The sequence below is a fragment of the Lepisma saccharinum genome, chromosome 11, assembly GCF_977018435.1.
Source record: "Lepisma saccharinum chromosome 11, izLepSacc3.1, whole genome shotgun sequence".
Classification (NCBI taxonomy): domain Eukaryota; kingdom Metazoa; phylum Arthropoda; class Insecta; order Zygentoma; family Lepismatidae; genus Lepisma; species Lepisma saccharinum.
Window position 1 is genome coordinate 15139288 of NC_139239.1, and position 18631 is coordinate 15157918.

An 18631-nucleotide genomic window follows, 5' to 3' on the forward strand; every position below is an offset into this window, starting at 1 on the left:
TGAGTGCAATAACTCGGAGTGTTGCCAATATTAAGTTGCAACTTGAAACATATGAAGATTTTGGAAAAATTCAAAGTACCATAACCCATCTTGAAGGTACAATAGCAGCAGTGCAAAGTGATTTGACAAATGTACAAGAATCTCTAGAATCCCGCTTGCCTGGCATTGTAGACACTCTTGTCAGTGTCCAGCAACAGATCACAAAACTTGAAAACCTCAACACTGAATCTGAACTATCTCATTTTCATCACTTGATTGATGATATCCAAATAAAGCTTGAAATTTTACAACAATCAACACCCACTCAGGCAGATATAGCCCTGCTCCAAGATGCTATGCAAAGTGTGGCTGATGCTTCTGAATTAAATAATGTAAAATTGGCACTTGAATCTTTGCAAAATACTGTATCAAATCTGCCTACATTACAGGAACTTAAAAATATTAAGAGAGCTGTGAATCGCATATTGAAATCAGAAGATATCAAGAATATCCAGACAGAGATCAAACAACTCACTCAGACAGTGGCCACTCTACCAACCAATCAACATATTAATGAACTGCATGCCCTGTTTGAGGATATCAGAAGACAGGTCCATGATCTTACTGCTCAAAATTCAAAATTGGCAGTTATTGAAAATTTGCAACAAATTGTAGCTAATATCAAGCAACAGCTAGAGACCATGGAATCCAATCAAGCAAATGCTCTGTCTGTTTTTGCCACCCAGCTTCAAGAGATTGTGCAACAATATAAAAAACTTGTTGGGGACATAAAAATCAAGCCAGGCCATGATGATGTTGTTAGGACCATCAATGAGCACCTTGAATCTGTAACAAGCAGATTGCTTACAGCAGAAAAAGAAATAACAGGCATAATTGAGAATCCAAAACATACAGTAATTCTTGAATTGTACAGCATCCCCAACAAAGAATATGATTCACCATTTACACCAGGTGGCAAAATATATATGCTGTCCCCTGCACAATTTTATTACCAGCTTTTTGTTGGGGGCACACTGAGACCAATCAAGATCAAATATTGGCTTCAACCACAGGCACACCACTACACCACCTTATCAATAACAAATGCTGACAACAAACCAAAAATCACCAGTGTAGAGTTAGAGGATTTTACAGATCCCAATACATTAGAAACATCTTATGCTGAAGATGATGGCTCTCTGGAATTTCATATACAAATAGGAGACAAATTATATTTAGAAAATCCTGTAGTATCAGCTGCTGAACACCCTATAGTTGCAATATTCTTGTTTTCATATTTCATATTATGTCTAGAGAAATTATTGTTGATGAATTACACAGACAAGCCAGACATAATTATAAGAGACTGCCAGTAGTTACAAAAGGCATAGATGATTTATGGCAGAGCGACTTGATTGAGATGTCAAGTGGACAGCTGAAAAACTTAGACAAAATCAACAAGGGCTACAAGTATCTACTCACTGTAATAGACACATTTTCAAAATTTGCCTGGGCTGTGCCACTCAAATCCAAGACTGGAAAATGTGTTACAGAAGCCTTCAGGACAATCATCAATCAGAGTGGAAGATCACCGCGCTATTTGCAAACAGATAATGGCAAAGAATTTTATAATTCTGTGTTCCAACAATTTATTAAAAGCCAGTCAATACAACATTATTCGAGTTACAGTGATCTCAAACCCTCAATTGTAGAGAGATTCAACAAAACCCTAAAAAATCTTATGTATAAACAATTTACACTTCAAGGTAATTATAAATGGTTCAGTATTCTTCCAGAACTTCTACATAAATATAACAACTCGGTTCATTCCACAATCAACATGAAACCCTCTGTAGTAACTTCATCTGATGAGCAAAAATTGATCAGGACTGTTTATTATCCTAGATACCAGCCAACAACAAGAAAGGCCAAATACAAGGTGGGTGATCAAGTAAGAATCAGCAAATATAAGCACTTATTCAAAAGAGGTTTTACAAGAAACTGGAGCACTGAATTATTTACAGTGGTTCAAATTAAACCTTGGACCCTTAACACATATATAATAAAAGACCACCGAGGAGAAATTCTCAAAGGCCGGTTCTATGAAGAAGAACTCAACAAAACTAAACAGCCTGACACATATCTCATAGAAAAAATCATCCGCAGAAAAGGCAACAAGATACTTGTCAAATGGCTAGGACTTCCAGAACACAGCTGGATCGATGCAGACAAAATAATAATATGAGCACCTGGGATGTTATAAAAAGGCTGCCAGAACCTGAACAGCAGATTAAGAGAAATGGCAAGTTGCTGCCTGATAATATTAGATGTCTTATTGTTGGGCCATCGGCTTGTGGTAAAACTACACTAATGATTGATAATTTTTTATTGGAACCCAACTGGTTAGACTGGAAAAACAGGCACTTGTATGTCTTCTCTAAGAGCTTGGAACAATTAAAATATCAGCAGCTGATGAAGCTATATGATGGATTGGATATAGCCACTTTTGAACCAGATGTTAAGCCACTCCATGAATGTCTCGATAATTCTGTTGTTGTGTTTGATGACATTATACTGGATAATCAAAACAAGGTTAGAAATTTTTTCACACAGGGGCGACACAAAAACATTGATTGTTTCTACCTGGCACAGACTTTTTCTAAAATTCCGAAGCAGCTGATCCGAGACAACAGCAATTTTATATGTGTGTTTCATCAAGATCATACCAACCTCAAACACATACATGATGAATATGTAGGTGGGGACTTGAGCTACAATAATTTTTCCAAGTTTTGCAGTAGGTGCTGGAACCAGGACAGTTATGGGTTTGTCACAATTGATATGACAAGAAAACCCAATAGTGGCAAATATAGAAATAAAATTAACAATTTTCTAGACATTGAAACATATATAAATAACCATGAAAAGGCCAATCATTGATGATCTTAAATTAAGAGATTATCTTGTAAAAAGATTTAAGGGATGGAAATCACAGAACCGAGGAATTTATGAACAACACAAACAAACAGAACAGCCTATTATTGATGCTATTAGTGAATTAGGTAAAAATATCAAAACTGTTACAGAGCAAAATCAAAATTTCATCACAGAGCTTGTACCTGTAGCTGCAAGGAACATATTAGATTATCCAATCACCCCACTTTCCAGTATTCATACACCTAGTCCTGTTGCTCCTCGAAGAATTGAAGCTACTCTGGATCCTATTGAATTGGGTCTTCTTGCTCAAAAATATTTAAGCACACCTAAAGACAACAAAGATGAGGTCTTTGGCTTATATGCTGACACAGAGCGTGATGGTAGCATCATACATAGAATTGGCAATTTCAGAGTAACATTTATGGGAGATGATATAATTGTTTATTCAGAATCTCATCTTGGAGAAAGAGGTGCTTTTGTTAAGTATCTTGGCACACCTGGATTGTGGGAACTGATGACTAGGAAGAGACCTGGCAGCTATACAGATCAAGATTATGAACATTACAAAGAAATATTAATAAAATCAGATGCTCTATACCAGAACAATGATCCCACACAAATAAGAGTCAAGTCTAGCAGTGGAGCAAAATACAACAATTTAATCAAGCCCATATGGTCACAAATCAAGACAGGCAGTGGAATCAAACAATACAACACCCTGCTAAAGAATTTGTGTGGGTTGATGATGTCAGGAAACTTGTAGATAGGTTATTGGTGATAGCTGGGGAGGAAAATGTTGGCAACCACAATTTTTACAATGAAAAGGTTGGAATTATGGACATGATAAGCACCAAATTGTCTAATTTTATAGTGAATGACACTAAGGGGATTGGATATCTTATAAAAATTATTAATACTCTACCACCTAAATTTTGGAATATTTCTGAGGGTCGGGGGTTGGTTAATGACATTATAAACAAGCTGCCATTTGAACTACACATTCCAGGTTATCAGTATTGTGGTCCAGGCACAAAATTGGACCATAGATTAAACAGAGGGGACCCTGGTGTTAATCCCCTAGATGCTGCTTGTAGAGACCATGACATAGCATACAACACACATTCTGATCTTGACAAGAGACATGTTGCAGACAAGAAATTAGAAGAGGCTGCATTTGGTAGATTTGTAAGCAAAGATGCTTCTTTGAGTGAAAAAATAGCAGCATTGGGGACCACCATAGCTATGAACACCAAACAAAAACTGGGGTGGGGGTTGTGAATATATATATAATAAACCTAGAATGAAGGCCAAGGGTGTTATGTATCAAATACCTTATGCAGGTCTTAAATCTCTTAAAACTATTGATAGCCTTTTAACCAAAAAGCAGCGGAAGAAAAAAAATTCTTGTATTGCAAAGGGCCATGGTATGAAATTGTTGCTTAGTACCCCCCAATAAAAAATATTACAACAATCTAGAAAAAAATCACATGTAGGTGGATTCATATTTACTATCCCGGCCATCTTAGCAGCACTTGGGGCTGTTGGGAGCTTGGCTGGGGGATCAGCTGCCATAGCAAAAACAGTAATAGATGCCAAGAAGAATCGGGCAGAATTAGATGAATTGAAGCGCCATAACCTGGCCATGGAGAAACAAGGGAAAGGTGTTAAGAGAGCCATGAATAAGTTTAAAAAAAAACAAGAGCCGCTTACAAACCAAGATATTGAAGCTTTAATCAAGCCACTGGGCATCAAAAATTTTAGAGGTGTGTACATGTCTGATTCTTTGCCAGAGCAACCACTCAACAAAGAGTGTGGCATTGTTAATTTGGATAAGTACAAAAATCAGGGTACTCACTGGATTTGTTATCTTAAATATATAAACAATGAGGCATTTGTGTTTGATTCATTTGGAGGTGTTCCACCTGAAAATTTAGTAAAATATCTAAAATCAGCTAATCTTTATTACAATAATGCCCGTGTTCAAAACTTCAAAGATGTTAATTGTAACGTTTGTGTTTATCTGTTCTTAGATATATGTCTCAAATAAATAAACCATCAATTGAAAATTTTCAAAAGGCCCTGTGGTATCTGAAACATCATGGGGGTATTCCATCTCACCAGCCAAAATTCAATATTGAAACTTAGATTACATGATGATATTGTGTATCCCAAAACAATAGCTCTCAGAGCATTTTATGGCATGTACTTGATCCCTAATATTACACACCACAACAACAAAATTGCAGTAGGGGATCAAAAAATTGTCATCACTCCAGGGCAATATAATCTGTCCACTCTAAATGCTCAATTACCCAGAAGTATAGTATTAACTCAAAATTCTGTCACTCACAGAGTAGAGATTGTATCTGCTACAGAAACAGTGGATCTGGGTACTATAGGAGAGCTGTTACGCTTTGAGAACAACACAAAACTCGAACCGGCCATCAAACACACTGCTATTAATATACCTAAATTCTTAGCCATAGAGACTCTGAATATTCACTGTAATGTGGCTGAGGGTATGATCACCAAATCAAATGGCATAGGCACTCACAAACAAACTGGCATCATTGCAACATTCAAACCTAACTCTGAATTTATGGAGCCCATCATCTACACTCCATCCCCAACATTATATTTTCCTGTGTGCCATAATAGAATAGATAACATTGAGTTGATGGTCACTAATGAAAAAGAAGAATTAGTTGATTTTGCTGGAGCCACAACAACTGCAATCATAGAGATTAATATTTAAATAAAAATACATACAAAAAAATGGAAAATATTGAGAGTTATGAGCTACAATCATTCCCTCCAAACAGGAGGACATTTGCAAATTTAAATCAACCCAACACAGAGATTGAGGTTGATCTTGATGTAGGGGATGGCTTTATACACCCCCACAGAGCAGATCTATACATCAAATTTGATGTTGTAAAGCTCGATGGAACAGATTATCCGGCAAATTCAAATATAAGATTGGTAGACATTTTTGTGCCGCATCTGTTCTCTGAAATTGAGATCAGAAAGCATGGTGTTGTTATAAACAGAGTGGATTATCCCGGCATTACCTCCACAGCTTTGGCCACACTAAAATTATCCAAAACCGAGGCTTCTTACTACAAAATAGGTGGATTTGAGGCTGGTGATAAAATATTATCCAAAAGCCACACAGTGCTGTTCCCTATGCGCCTGTTGCCAGGATTCTTCTCAGATTACAAAGATATTATGTGGAAGGGTGGTTTAAGAATTACATTTAGAAGAGCTGCCAATGATAATAATGCTTTGATGAGGTACAGTACATTAAACTCTACAGGGGAAGCTATGCCTAATACCCTACCTGATGAGGGGAAGTGCATTATTCAGACTATGGAGCTAAGAATCCCAGTTGTTGAATATGAAGCCAGTTATGCTCTTAAATACAAAGCAGATATAATAAAAAATCCACAAGTACCTTTACAATTTTATACATATCAATGTGTACAGAAGCCTGCCACTGGTACTTATTATGAGTTTGATGCTACAAATTCATTCTCCAGTATACAATATGACATGCCGGATTTTGTGGTGGTACTGTTTCAGACTGGAAGACACAATAATCAGGAAAAAAATTCAAGAAGATTTGATAACTGCAACATCAAGAACATATATCTTAAAAATGGCAGAAATGAGGTATTCCCCAGAGAAAATTATAATTTAGACATGTCCAAGGATGATTTCCTTAAATTATATGAAGCATTTACAGCATACAAAAGGGTCACTACTGGCAATACTGACATGTATTACACACCAGATGATTTCCAAGCACAGAGACCCATGTTTGTCATCAACACTTCAAAAAGGAAACAAGTTGTGGTTAATGACAGGACAAACATTAAAATTATCTGTGAATTCCACAATACACTCCCTGATGACACTATATGTAGTGTTATTCTCATAGGTGAAAAATCATATGTTTAGGATGTAAGAAATGAGAGAGTCACAGAACAATTCTAGAAGATTTTTGCATATTACATTGTCTTAGTACTAGATATATGAGTTGAGGCTGATGTCCAATTGAACTTAAACCAGAAGTAAATATGTGTGTGTGTGTGTGTGTGTGTGTGTGTGTGTGAGAGAGAGGGGTGTGTGTGGGTGTGTATGTGGGAGGGTGTGGGTGAGGGGGCTTAGTTTTAGGTGTGGGCAAAAAAAATATCAAGAGGGGCATATTTTTAACAAGCTTATGGACAACAATCTCACAGAAGTGCCTTTTGTAAGTGTGGACAAATCAATCTGAGGGGGCTCATCATTTCACAGGAACTTCCCGAGGGCATTTTTACAAAAATCTTGGATTAGACGGAGTACCACACTTGAGCAAAAAACTCATATGGGCATGTTGAGCAAGTTTTAATTGTAGCCAAATCTGCCTGAGGGGGGTTCATCATTTCTCGTCCTGGTTGTATGGCCTTTTACACTACTAGATTACATAACTCTGTCCCAGGAAGCAAGAGAACAAAAGCGAGTCCGCTGCGGAAGGAGTGACTGAAGGGGGCTCGGAGAATGAACCCGTGAGAGGAAAAGGCGGAGCATGGAAGGGGCAACGTGACTGCCATTTGCAGAAGCGTGCACTGCTTCGCTCCGCCCCTTCTCTATCGCTATGTGAATGTGAATTCTCTAGAATGAATTATAAGCAGATGTAATCTCTTAGAATTTGGAATGTCCTAGCGCCTTAGCTGTCAGAGGTCCAAGGTCCACAATGTATATCTATTACGAGATGGATCATATTTAATTTCTTATTTATCGCAATACCTCTCTTCCATTTGTGCCCTTGTCACATTAAGTAACAGATTTAAGAAACAAACTCCCTAGTAATTAAGTTTGTTTTCTGACCGAGCAGGAATAACGATTAAAAATCAGACCAAAAACGGGCAACAAAAAAATCCCATGACGTTTACAAAGTGGACTACAGACATTTCTTTCCTCTCTCTCTGCGTGATTTTCCTTAATTAGAATCATGGGCATTAACTTAGCGAAATAAATGTTTAACAAAGGGGAAATGGAGTGATTATGTGGTTCCTTGGTGAAAAAAGAAGACAACAATAGTGACGGTAATTAGATCGTAAGCTACAAGGAGTCCGAAATTAATTACTTTGAGTCTGAGGCAATTAAAATAAATGCTGCGGTTTTTCCCCTTCTCTGTGTAATTCGAGAGGGCAGCACTGGGAGCAATTTAACAAGCATGTGGGGAAAACCCGCTAAACCCTTATTTCTTCATGGAATAATTATGTGTTAATCCTTTCTTCGATATATTTCAATTTACGTCACATGCCAAATTCACACGATGAAAGTTTCTCTCTTTGCAAGGACGTATTTGTCTGGATCCCTCCAAAAGAGCTAGAAATTTTGGTAACGAAAGAGACAGAAAATGATCGGTAAAAAGGTAAAGGTACTTGTGGTTGTTCATGTAGTGTCATTTGTTGAGATGGTGTGGTCAGCATCACGCTTCGGTCGCATTTACACCCAAGTTCCCATTTCTTAGAGGCTGGATGGACCCCAGAGCAGCTCTGTACAGATATATTGCTGAAATCATTTCAGCCTGAAATCACTCCCTTCGTAAATCGAACCTCGGTCTCCTGTGCAATAGACGCCCTACCAACTGGACCTCCATTATTCCTTACGATGTCAATATACAGGGTGAGGCAAAAATAAGATTACATAGATAAATGGCCACAACGGTCGCCAGACCTAGCATCCCTGGATTTATACTTGTGCGGATACGTAAAAGCCATTGAATGCCATTGTATACGCTAAGAAAATTAAGAGCCTGAACCATCTTTTCACGTGCCAGTTCCGACGACACAATGAAACACGCAAGGAAGAACTGCTTCCCGAGAGCGACGATAGATGGCAGCACGCCATATGAAGAAAAGCAGAGTTCACTGTACAAACTTGGAGCGGAGAAGAGCGATTATATATATATATATTATATTAAATGCAAAATATATAAAGGAAGAGTATAAAAATTATTGGAGTGAATAAAATGTTGTATATAGCCAATTAGGATAATTAAGAATATGCTCGTATATGAAACAATTAGGAAAGTTAATAAGTGAGCAAATTAATTCAGAAATGTATCTCTCTCCTTTTTGATCCTCTGACGAGGAGAACATCGTCAGCTTTTGTGTTTGTCCGTCCCTCGGTGGCGCTGTGTTCGATTAGACGCCCCGAAGCACTTACGGTTGCGCTTCTTATTATACGCACTGGGCCATAGGCAGCGCTTGCTGTTAGCGATCCTGGGCTATTCCCCTTTGGTCGTTTCATAGGAGGAGGTGGCGCTATTGTCAGTTTAGACGCCCCTAATCTTTCGATAAATATAGCTTGCGTTGTTTATATAATGCCAAAGAAAGCGATAAATAATATTACGCTTTAAAAGGAAAGACAATAAATTAGAAAGAAGAAGAAGCCTTTCCCTAAATAAAAAGAAAAGAAGAAGTAATTTCCAAAAATAGAAAGAAGAAAAGAAGAAGTCTTTTCCAAAATTAGAAAGAAGAGGAAGCCTTTTCCCAGATCAAAGATAGGAAGGAAGAAGAAGCCTTTTCCCAGAAATTACGAGAAGAAAGAAGAAGAAGATTTCCTTTCAATTATTCGTATATGTATAAGAAGAATATAACCGACGTAAATTTGGAATCAGCATATATATACACAAGCTTCGCTATATATTTTCTCTGTATTGTGTATAGTTTCCAGAATATAGATCCGCATTTAACTATGTCCTCTTGGCTACAAAACGCTTTCTTATTTGGAATTCTCGAATAAAGAACCTATCCCCTGAGATTAAGATATCTGTAGCCGTGGTAAATAACATTCAAGTACGTAGCCCCTAAAGGGCATAGCAATCTCGAAGAAATGTTCACAGGCGCCATCTCCCAATTTACCACCACCATACTTGCAGACGTCGTACGCAAGTGGGAACGTCGAATTGAAGTGTGCATTCAAGGAGATGGTGTGCATACAGAACATGTACTGTAATTGTAGTCATTACAAATCAATCATGTGTATGTTTGTATGCACGTATTTTACCTACGTGTGTATCACAACAGCCATCATAAAAATGGGCTTTTACGTAACGTAGATTAGTGGGAAAACGGCATACAATAACGTAGCTAAAAAAAACCAAGATATGCCTGCCGATGAAACAACATATTCTCTGTTAAGCTCTATTAAACATATTCGGCACTTTAAAAAAATGTTATTCCAAGTTTTCTTGGCGTAGCACTAGTTCCTAGTTCAATATTATTCAATATTTACGAGTTCCTAGAATACATGTAAACAATAATTACACGAATATCTAAAGATTCGTAACAGTTTCGTATATCGGAGGCACATTTATTCATTTTTACAGAAGAAACTACTTACGGAAAAGAGTTTCTCTAAGGTTCCCAACGTTCATCGAGGTACTTTCTTTCATCGTGGAATGTATTTGACTGCGAAATCATGTATTTTTCAACACAAATATCTCACCGACGCACAATTGTCATTTATTCCCCTACGTGAAACGGATGCTGCGTATGTTTGATGACGTAACCCGCTGTCAGAGTTTCCAACCCCCCTTTTTTAAACTATGCTTGCCTAACCTAACCTTATCGGAAATTGTTCGTGGGGATATCCGTCAGCTACCCTTTCATAATGTACAATTTGCACACGTGACGAACACGATAGCAGGTATTTTTCGGTGAAGAAGGTTGGAAACACTGCATACCCACAACGGTAGTCAAGTTGTGGCTGCCATATTGGGTGTTACGGAAACGAGAATAGGAATAAAAAAAATACTATGTGAAAAATTGTGTTTGTTTTCGTTTAAAAAGCATAATGGCACCTTGAACTATGTTCACAATACAGAATTCGTAAGTACGAACCATGCGAAACACAAAATATCCGATTTTAATGTGTCTCCGATGTATGAAACTGGTACCTAAAGATTAGTTATAAAATCCAAAAATATGCAATTTTATGTAAAGTCGTTTGCAGAATAAATTTTTGTAAAATGAATAGTAAGATGAGTCACCAAAACTACTAAATTAATATCTTGGAATAAAATATGTCATTATATAAAAGTCTGGGTTAAGTCAAACTCTCAAGGACTGTTAAAGTATAGATTATTAGTGGACATAAATTAATGGTCTTTGATTTAACGATATCAAACACAGTATGCAGATATAAAAAAAAAAACATATTATGATGCTTCGACAACATGTATAATAAACTCTCTCAAGCTTTGTCTGTCTCTCTTTGTCAATTTCCAATTTATATCGCCATCTAGCGACAAGGAAGAGACTCGATACACAAGTGAAACTCTAACCCAGTGGTATTCAACCTTTTTTCTCCGCGAACCCTTGAAGAAACTATTCCACTCAAGCGTGTACCCCTTCCACCCCAAACCCGAGTTATCCTTAATTCAGATTAAAAATAACTACATCTAAAATAAATTATGCAAATCATTACCTATTAAATAATACGGTTTTACTATAAAAAGGAGAATTATAAAATAAATAAAGGAAAATTACGGGTATACAAAAATATATTATGAACTTTAATATTTCTTACCTGTTAATGAGATAGCTGAGCTTGTTTTCTGCACACCAGCTCCTCGATTGTCTTGTCTTTATACTCGTTATGATTGGTAACAAAGTGTCTGTGAAGGAGGGATGGTTTCATACAGTTATTCGATAAAGTTTGATTACAAATAACGCAGAGGGGAAGAGGTGGATCACACGTATTTGATACAAATTCATATTTAATATAAGATTGATTGTAATACCTGTATTTCACATTTTTTCGAGATTTTCGACTTGCTCGTAGATGGTTCAACACTATTTTTACTGATATCCGGTGGAGGAGGAACCGATTGTGCAGCACTTTTTACTGTCGGTGGTTCAACACTTTCACTTGTCTCATTGATTTTACGTTTTCCTCTTATAATGATTTACTCATGATGCAACATAAGCTAAAATAACCACACTAATAACGAGAAACTGAACGTAACTTTAAAGAGAGATAGACGAGAAGAAACCGCCACTGAACTCCCCTTTCTCTCCGCTGTTCCGTCCCTCTCTTTTTTATTTCTCCCGTCCGTAACGTACATTCACAAACACTCCCATTATTGTCAGCTTTTGAAACAAACAATTCAAATACCATTCGGAGCACGATTAGCAATGAGATCAGCTGCAAGATTTCATTGTTGCAAAGAGAAAACAAAAGCGATTCTTGGAAATAGAGGATAACACAAGTTCTGAGCATAATAATAAATCAGAGTTAGAATCCTTTAGTCTGGTGGTCGGTGGGGGGAGTAACATGAAATCATCCTCATTCGATCCCTTTTTATATTTACTTTGAGGAAAATGTTGACAAAGAAATGTCTAATTTCTGTGCTTCCCTTTATTACATTTTCAAGTTATCTCTGACAGAAACAGTTTTCATTATTTATAATTATTTTAAATTGTGCGTACCCCCTAAAAAGTCTTCGCTTGCCCCCAGGGGTACGAGTACCCCAGGTTCAATACCACTTATCTAACCTAATCTAACAGAAGTATGCCACATAAGCTTACATTTATGCTTACATTTGATTGGTTCGTCCCATTCACGATGTATCAGTTTGGTATGAAAGTCCCTGCGCGGAGGTCTAACGGGACATCATATTTGTGTTTTTTTTACTTATCGTTGCTTTCCTCCCAGTTTTGGCTAATCACGATGATAAGAACGAGTTCTGATGAAACTGAAGAAGAGACACTCATGAGACCACGCAGGAATTTTAGCCCATGACCTTTGGTGAGGAGACCGAAAGTCGACCACTTGTGCATCGTGAATCGGCTTCTCCGAGTGGAAGAGGGGTTACATCCAACACTTTCGTTAAAGAATGTTCCTCACCCGATAGGGAGATACCGTGTTAACGCCAGCTGCCACAATTGAGCACAGTGTTGCCAACCACTGAAACGCAGTTGCCAGTCACACTCCTTGCGGCCACAATTCCGGGAACTTTTAGATCTTCCCTCGCGTGGACATTCCTATCCTCTTCCAGTCACACTGGAATCCACCTTGTGTCTACGTTTTATAGTTCTGTTTCTCTTCCTTAATGAGGATGTGAGTTCTTTTGGTCTCCATGTTTCTTGGGAAATGAAGTAAGGGACTAGACCTTGAGAAGAAAAGGGAGGAGGCTAGACGAAGACGTTGGGTAAAGAATTTCCGGATGCTAAATTTCCTCGCATTCTTATCCCTTACACGTAAGGCTGCAGAAGTATCCAACCCACGCATGGAATTCTGATAGAGGAGGAAAGTATGTGATACGTTCCTAGTGTGCGCACGCAGCTAGCTAGTTCAAAATAATCACCTCCCGTAAGTTATTTATTCTGGTTTTTGCTGCGTTCGCCTTTATCCTGTGTGCGGGCCGAATAACGCGCAAACAGTGTTGCCATAAGTATTCATATCTCGCTAAGAACAGGTTCAAATGATTTAATCTTGTAGGTCTTTAACGGGTAGTATTAGTAAAGTTTAATTCAACATAATGGCTTCATTGGCATATTGAATGTGCCCCTAGATGGCATACAAATTTGTGTTTTGCGATAAGTGGGCATACTTTATAACTTTTTTGTCCGCTATGGAGTTGATTAAGGTGACTAAGCTTTTCAGACCGAAGCGACACTTGCCACTTTGAAAAAATCTTCCGAACTTTTCACACGGAAGTGACACTTCAAGCTGCACGTGTCGCTCTGACAAGGTCGTTTTCTTAATAACAGGTATCGTGTCTCGCCGGTTTCTTTTTTTTTATCGCGCATGCGCAGTGAAGGCTTTTCCATACAGTGGAGATGTGGATGTCGCCTATCGCTTCGGTCTGAAAGCTCCTTTACACAAGGAGAAAGGAGTGTTGACTGTTTTGGGGAGTTCATATATAAAGCTCGAGTTGACATTCAATTCATTAGAAAACATGTTGCATCAAACCAGTTAAACATTGCTGTATGCGACTTGTGGACTAGCGCTTTCTTCAAAGTCCAACATTAACACTGAGGAGAAAAGGTTCAGTCTGGGAAAGAATTACTGTGAGGAAATGAATGATTTTTTTAGTTTTTGTTTCAAGTCCACTGTATGCACAGACAGGTTAATCGGAACTGGACCTACAGATTAAAGTGGAATCCAAACCCTATTTAACTCGACCAGGTATCGACACCGGACCTCTTGCATACAAGGCGACGACGTTACCACTACGCCATCGCAGAAGCCGAATGATTTAACATTAAGCAGCTTTCAGAGAGAAGTGATGCGGGTTTCACACCGAAAAGACACGCGACAAGGACACCTCCAGTCAATAGGAAAAGATGCGCATGGCGATCAACAGACCGAGGCGACAGGCTATTGAGAATGCGGCTAAGTCCGAGGTACATGTGCAGCTTCTGGTGTCAATGCTGTTCGCAAAATTGTATTCATTTACGAAGATTCGTTTCCAAATAACATGTGCCGTATTTTGTACTATCGTCTGAATGCTCCCTTAACGTATTCCTCTAATCCTCATTAACACTTGTAACTGCTGCTACTTCAACTATACTACTTTTATAATAATGAGCATTTATCTGTTTCAACCAAACAGTGGATTTCATAGGATCCCCCGTTCCCAAATCACAAAAGTTTAATTCGACTAGTGCTCATACTTGCACTCCATTGCAATTTCGCCTGAATTTATGTACACACAACTAATTTCCAAAACACACTGCTTTCTAATTACTCTGTACAGAAGCCTCTTTTAGTGGAACACACAATTAACCAGGGTTCCTTCATTCTCAGCTGGAAACTACCCACTACATTCAATCATATTTCATAATAATAATATTAAGAAACACTGTACGTTGTATAAACAGTGAAAAGTTTATACTGTATTTTTGTCTCTAGATGGCAGGTCTTTGTTATCTTGCTAATTTATCATGAACTGCTAGTATTGTAAGCACAGATACAAAACATATAAACGACTAATGGTATAAAATATTACACTACGTTGCCTTATATTGCATTATATAGTATGTGCTACAGAAGGGAGAGTAAAGTGATAGTAATCCAGTCCTTCCCACAGTCGAAGGGTTTAGCCCACTGAACTTATTAACATTTAAGAGCAATAGACTTGCAGCACAATAGAATGATCTCCCTTCAAATATTGATATATTTTCCTCCGAGTTTGCCTTTCGGTCTTCTATCAGAAGATATACTTGTAATTAATATCACATAGTGCCATCTCTTACTTATTTTTTTGTTCATTTGCTATTCACTTTTATGTTGTTTTGTTACTCTTAATTATTTCTTATTTATTTTTTATTTATTTATTTTATTTTAATTTTAATTTTTTTTTATTTTTTATTTGTATGCTTATTATAATTATTGCTTTCTCATTGTTGACAATTTCAGTGTAAAATGGCCACCTGTGCTGTATCAGAAATTTTCTCAAATAAATAAATAAATAAAGTTATTGTGGAATGTTAGTTTAATGTCTTTATAACTCACAGGTGATGTCGTTAGATTTTTAATGGCTGAAAATGTTTCTCAACATAATATTCAAGGTCAAGTGATATAGTCTTGGACATCCTCCCTACAGTCTAGACCTAGTGATTTAGTAATTTTTTTTAACATTTTCGGTGAGTTGAAGAAGTAGTTGAAGATGAATAGACGCTGTTTGGTGATGAATACTGATGATGATGAGCAGGAAGATGTCACACAAATTCTTAACAAGTAACTGATTGTCTTGTGCCAAGTGGGGAAGCACCGCGCACACTAGTCAGTGGAATTAACGTGTAAATGCATTAAGCTGGTGTATTTTTAGACACAATCGCCTTGTCTCACTTTGATGTTCTTCTTCCTCATATGAAGGATGAATGTGAAAAGGAAGATGCTGCAGTGGATTAGTAGACATTAGGGCTAGGATTTTTATGACAGCATCTTTTCTTGATAAGGGTGATGTGTTCCCTAAATATGTAGAAATTCATATTGTGAAGAAACTGTAATGATCCTGAGAGATCATTCTCATTAGTAACGCTAATGTTTATTTACTCGATGTATATGTAACCATTGTTATTAGGTTCAAAGTTATTTTATTTACTTGTTCAATGTTACATGTGTTAATACCTGCTTTGATAATTTTGTTTATCAGTAGTGATTTATTATTGTTCTCTTAATAAGGCCATGCGTGGTCGCAAAGAATATGTAATATTTCTTATAATTGTATATTAGCGTTTAGCACACGTTTAATATTACAATATGTATTTATCGTTTGTGCCTTGAGCACGTAGTTCTATCGTCTGCCGTAGAGATGGCCTTACCTGCTCTAGCACGGTTCCACGTAGTTCGCGTGAACGGCGCTAGAGGCGCTACCTGAACCGAGGCTATATAACCAGCCGCGGAGCAGATTTTCTTCAGTTGGCTTTCAGGTCGGCTCACGATAAGATCTCTCTTACCAACTGACCCGGAAGAAAGGAGCACTCCGCTCTTGCGAGAGGCCAAGCTTCTTAAAGAAGGAAGGAAGGAAGGTGCACTCCGCTCTTGCGAGAGGCCAAGCACCCGAGAAAAGCCGCACTCCGCCTTCCAGCGAGAGAGGTTGACCTCTGCCTTTGGCAAGAGAACCCACTCCACTTTCGAGTGAGAGATACCCACTCCGCTTATTGGCGAGAGAGAAAAACTCCACTTTAGAGTGAGAGGACCCGCTCCGCTTGTTGCGAGAGGCTTCCTCCCCCTATCAACCTGCGGCACCCCGCCAGGGTAGTGTGGTGTGGGGTTTCTAGGCAACTGCCCAGAAGGTAAATTACAGGTCAGTGAAATACTACGGTTATCGTGAGGGTGACCCTAATAGATGCCCCTTTGTTCCCCGAAAGCCAACAGTTCCCTGTAAAAGCCTGCAGCTATAGAAGTCGGCGCTAGCAAAGGACTGCACTTCCTGACGTTTGTTGGAGCTAAGGATACGACCCCAGAGGACAGCGCAGCAGTGTATCTGTTCCCAGTTTACGGCAGTTTGCAGAAGCCATTCTCCCCCCATGGTGTGGCAATATATTGGCCAAGTGAGTGTAATATCCTACACGGGCGTGTGCTAAACTTACAACGTTTATAGTTGCATAAGTGTATCCAGCTACATTCATTAAACTTTCTCTAACGTTGGACAGTGTACTTATTCCCGATCCCTGAGTGAAATAGAGTCTCATACCACCGCTGGAGGAAAGGTTAGCATGATGGGTAAAACTTTGCAGAGCGTATGGTGCTACTGATTGGTCGTGGCCAAGTTAGTAGACTTGCACCCAGCTGACGTGCTCGTGTAGGTGTAGCAAGCACTTTTCTCGAGCAGGACGTTGCAAAGTTAATTGGCGCCATAACGTGGGGCCCGATTGTGAAAGTAGTGTGAGCGCCCTTGCAAAGTTATTTGGCGCTTACACCGTGGGGCCCGAAGTGAATATACCCGAACTGTTTACATTACTGGCAAGTGCAATACTAGTGTGAACTGTTATCGGAAATTCTAGTGGTTGTGTTAAACAGCTGGAAGCACCCTTTCAAAGTATTTTGCCGCTTTTAAAGTGGAGAACTTACGTGAAACCATGGACAGTGATAAAGCAGGGAAGACTCTACGAAGCAGATCTAAGAAGACAATGGAGGTAGAGACTGAATTTGCTTGCTGTAGGAACCAGGGAGAGCGAAAAGACTCATTCCAGTGTAGCCAGTGTCATAAAAATTTCCATTGGCACTGTGAAGGTAAAGAGATGACTAATATAACTGAAGGTGAACTTTTGTGTCAGACGTGTTTATCAATGCCTTCCGTAACCTCCGATCCAGAGCCAAGTTTCTCTGCTCAGACTCCAGTAGCTCAAGGTTTACTAGACTGGTTGATGAAGGATAAAGAGGAAAGGAAAAATGAAAAGATTGAGGAAGAGAAACAGCGAAAAAAAGAAATGGCTGCAGTAGAAGAGAAAAGACTCCTAGAAGCTGCTGAAAGAAAGCAAGAGCTGCAAGAGCTTAAAACTATAATGCAGATTCAGGAAGAGAAAAGAGAACTTGAGAAGATAGAATTTGAAGAAAAAAGAGAACTTGAGAAGCGAGAATTTGAAGAGAAAAGAGAACTTGAAAAAAAAGAGTCGGAAGCTAGAAGACAAGAAGACTTGGAGATGTTTCAGAAATTAGTTGAAAGTCTAGAAGAAAAGAGAAATCAAGAGAAGGAGGAAGAAGATAAAAAGCGTAGAGGAGAATTACAGGAGGAAATGGGAAAAATAACTGTAAAGTTAAAAGAGTATGTTAGTGAAGCTGTAGAACCTTTAAGATCTTGGCAAAGTGAAATCATTAAACAAATCGGTTCTTACTTGGAGCTGGCCCAAGCTTTAGCTGAGAGAGAAAAGAATAGTGAACTTCATGAGGAGAAGGTGAGAAATATTGAAAACACAGTAGAGTCCATTCAGGCTTCTGTTCAAGTGTTAAATGACAGAACTGAAGTCATAGAAAGAGAAGTCCAAAAGCAGCATGAAGTTATTGAGGTTGCCACTTCCACTCTTCGGGATGAAGTTGAGAGGACAACTGTAGATAAGATTAAAAATCTTCAAGTACAAAATCAGAAACTGGAAGTAAGCTTAAGGCGGGAATTACAAGAACAAACTGGGCTATTTGTTAGAAGAGTGGACGACTTGCAGGTGCAGTTCCAAAATTTAAAAATTCAACCTGAGCTTACTCATGGGAT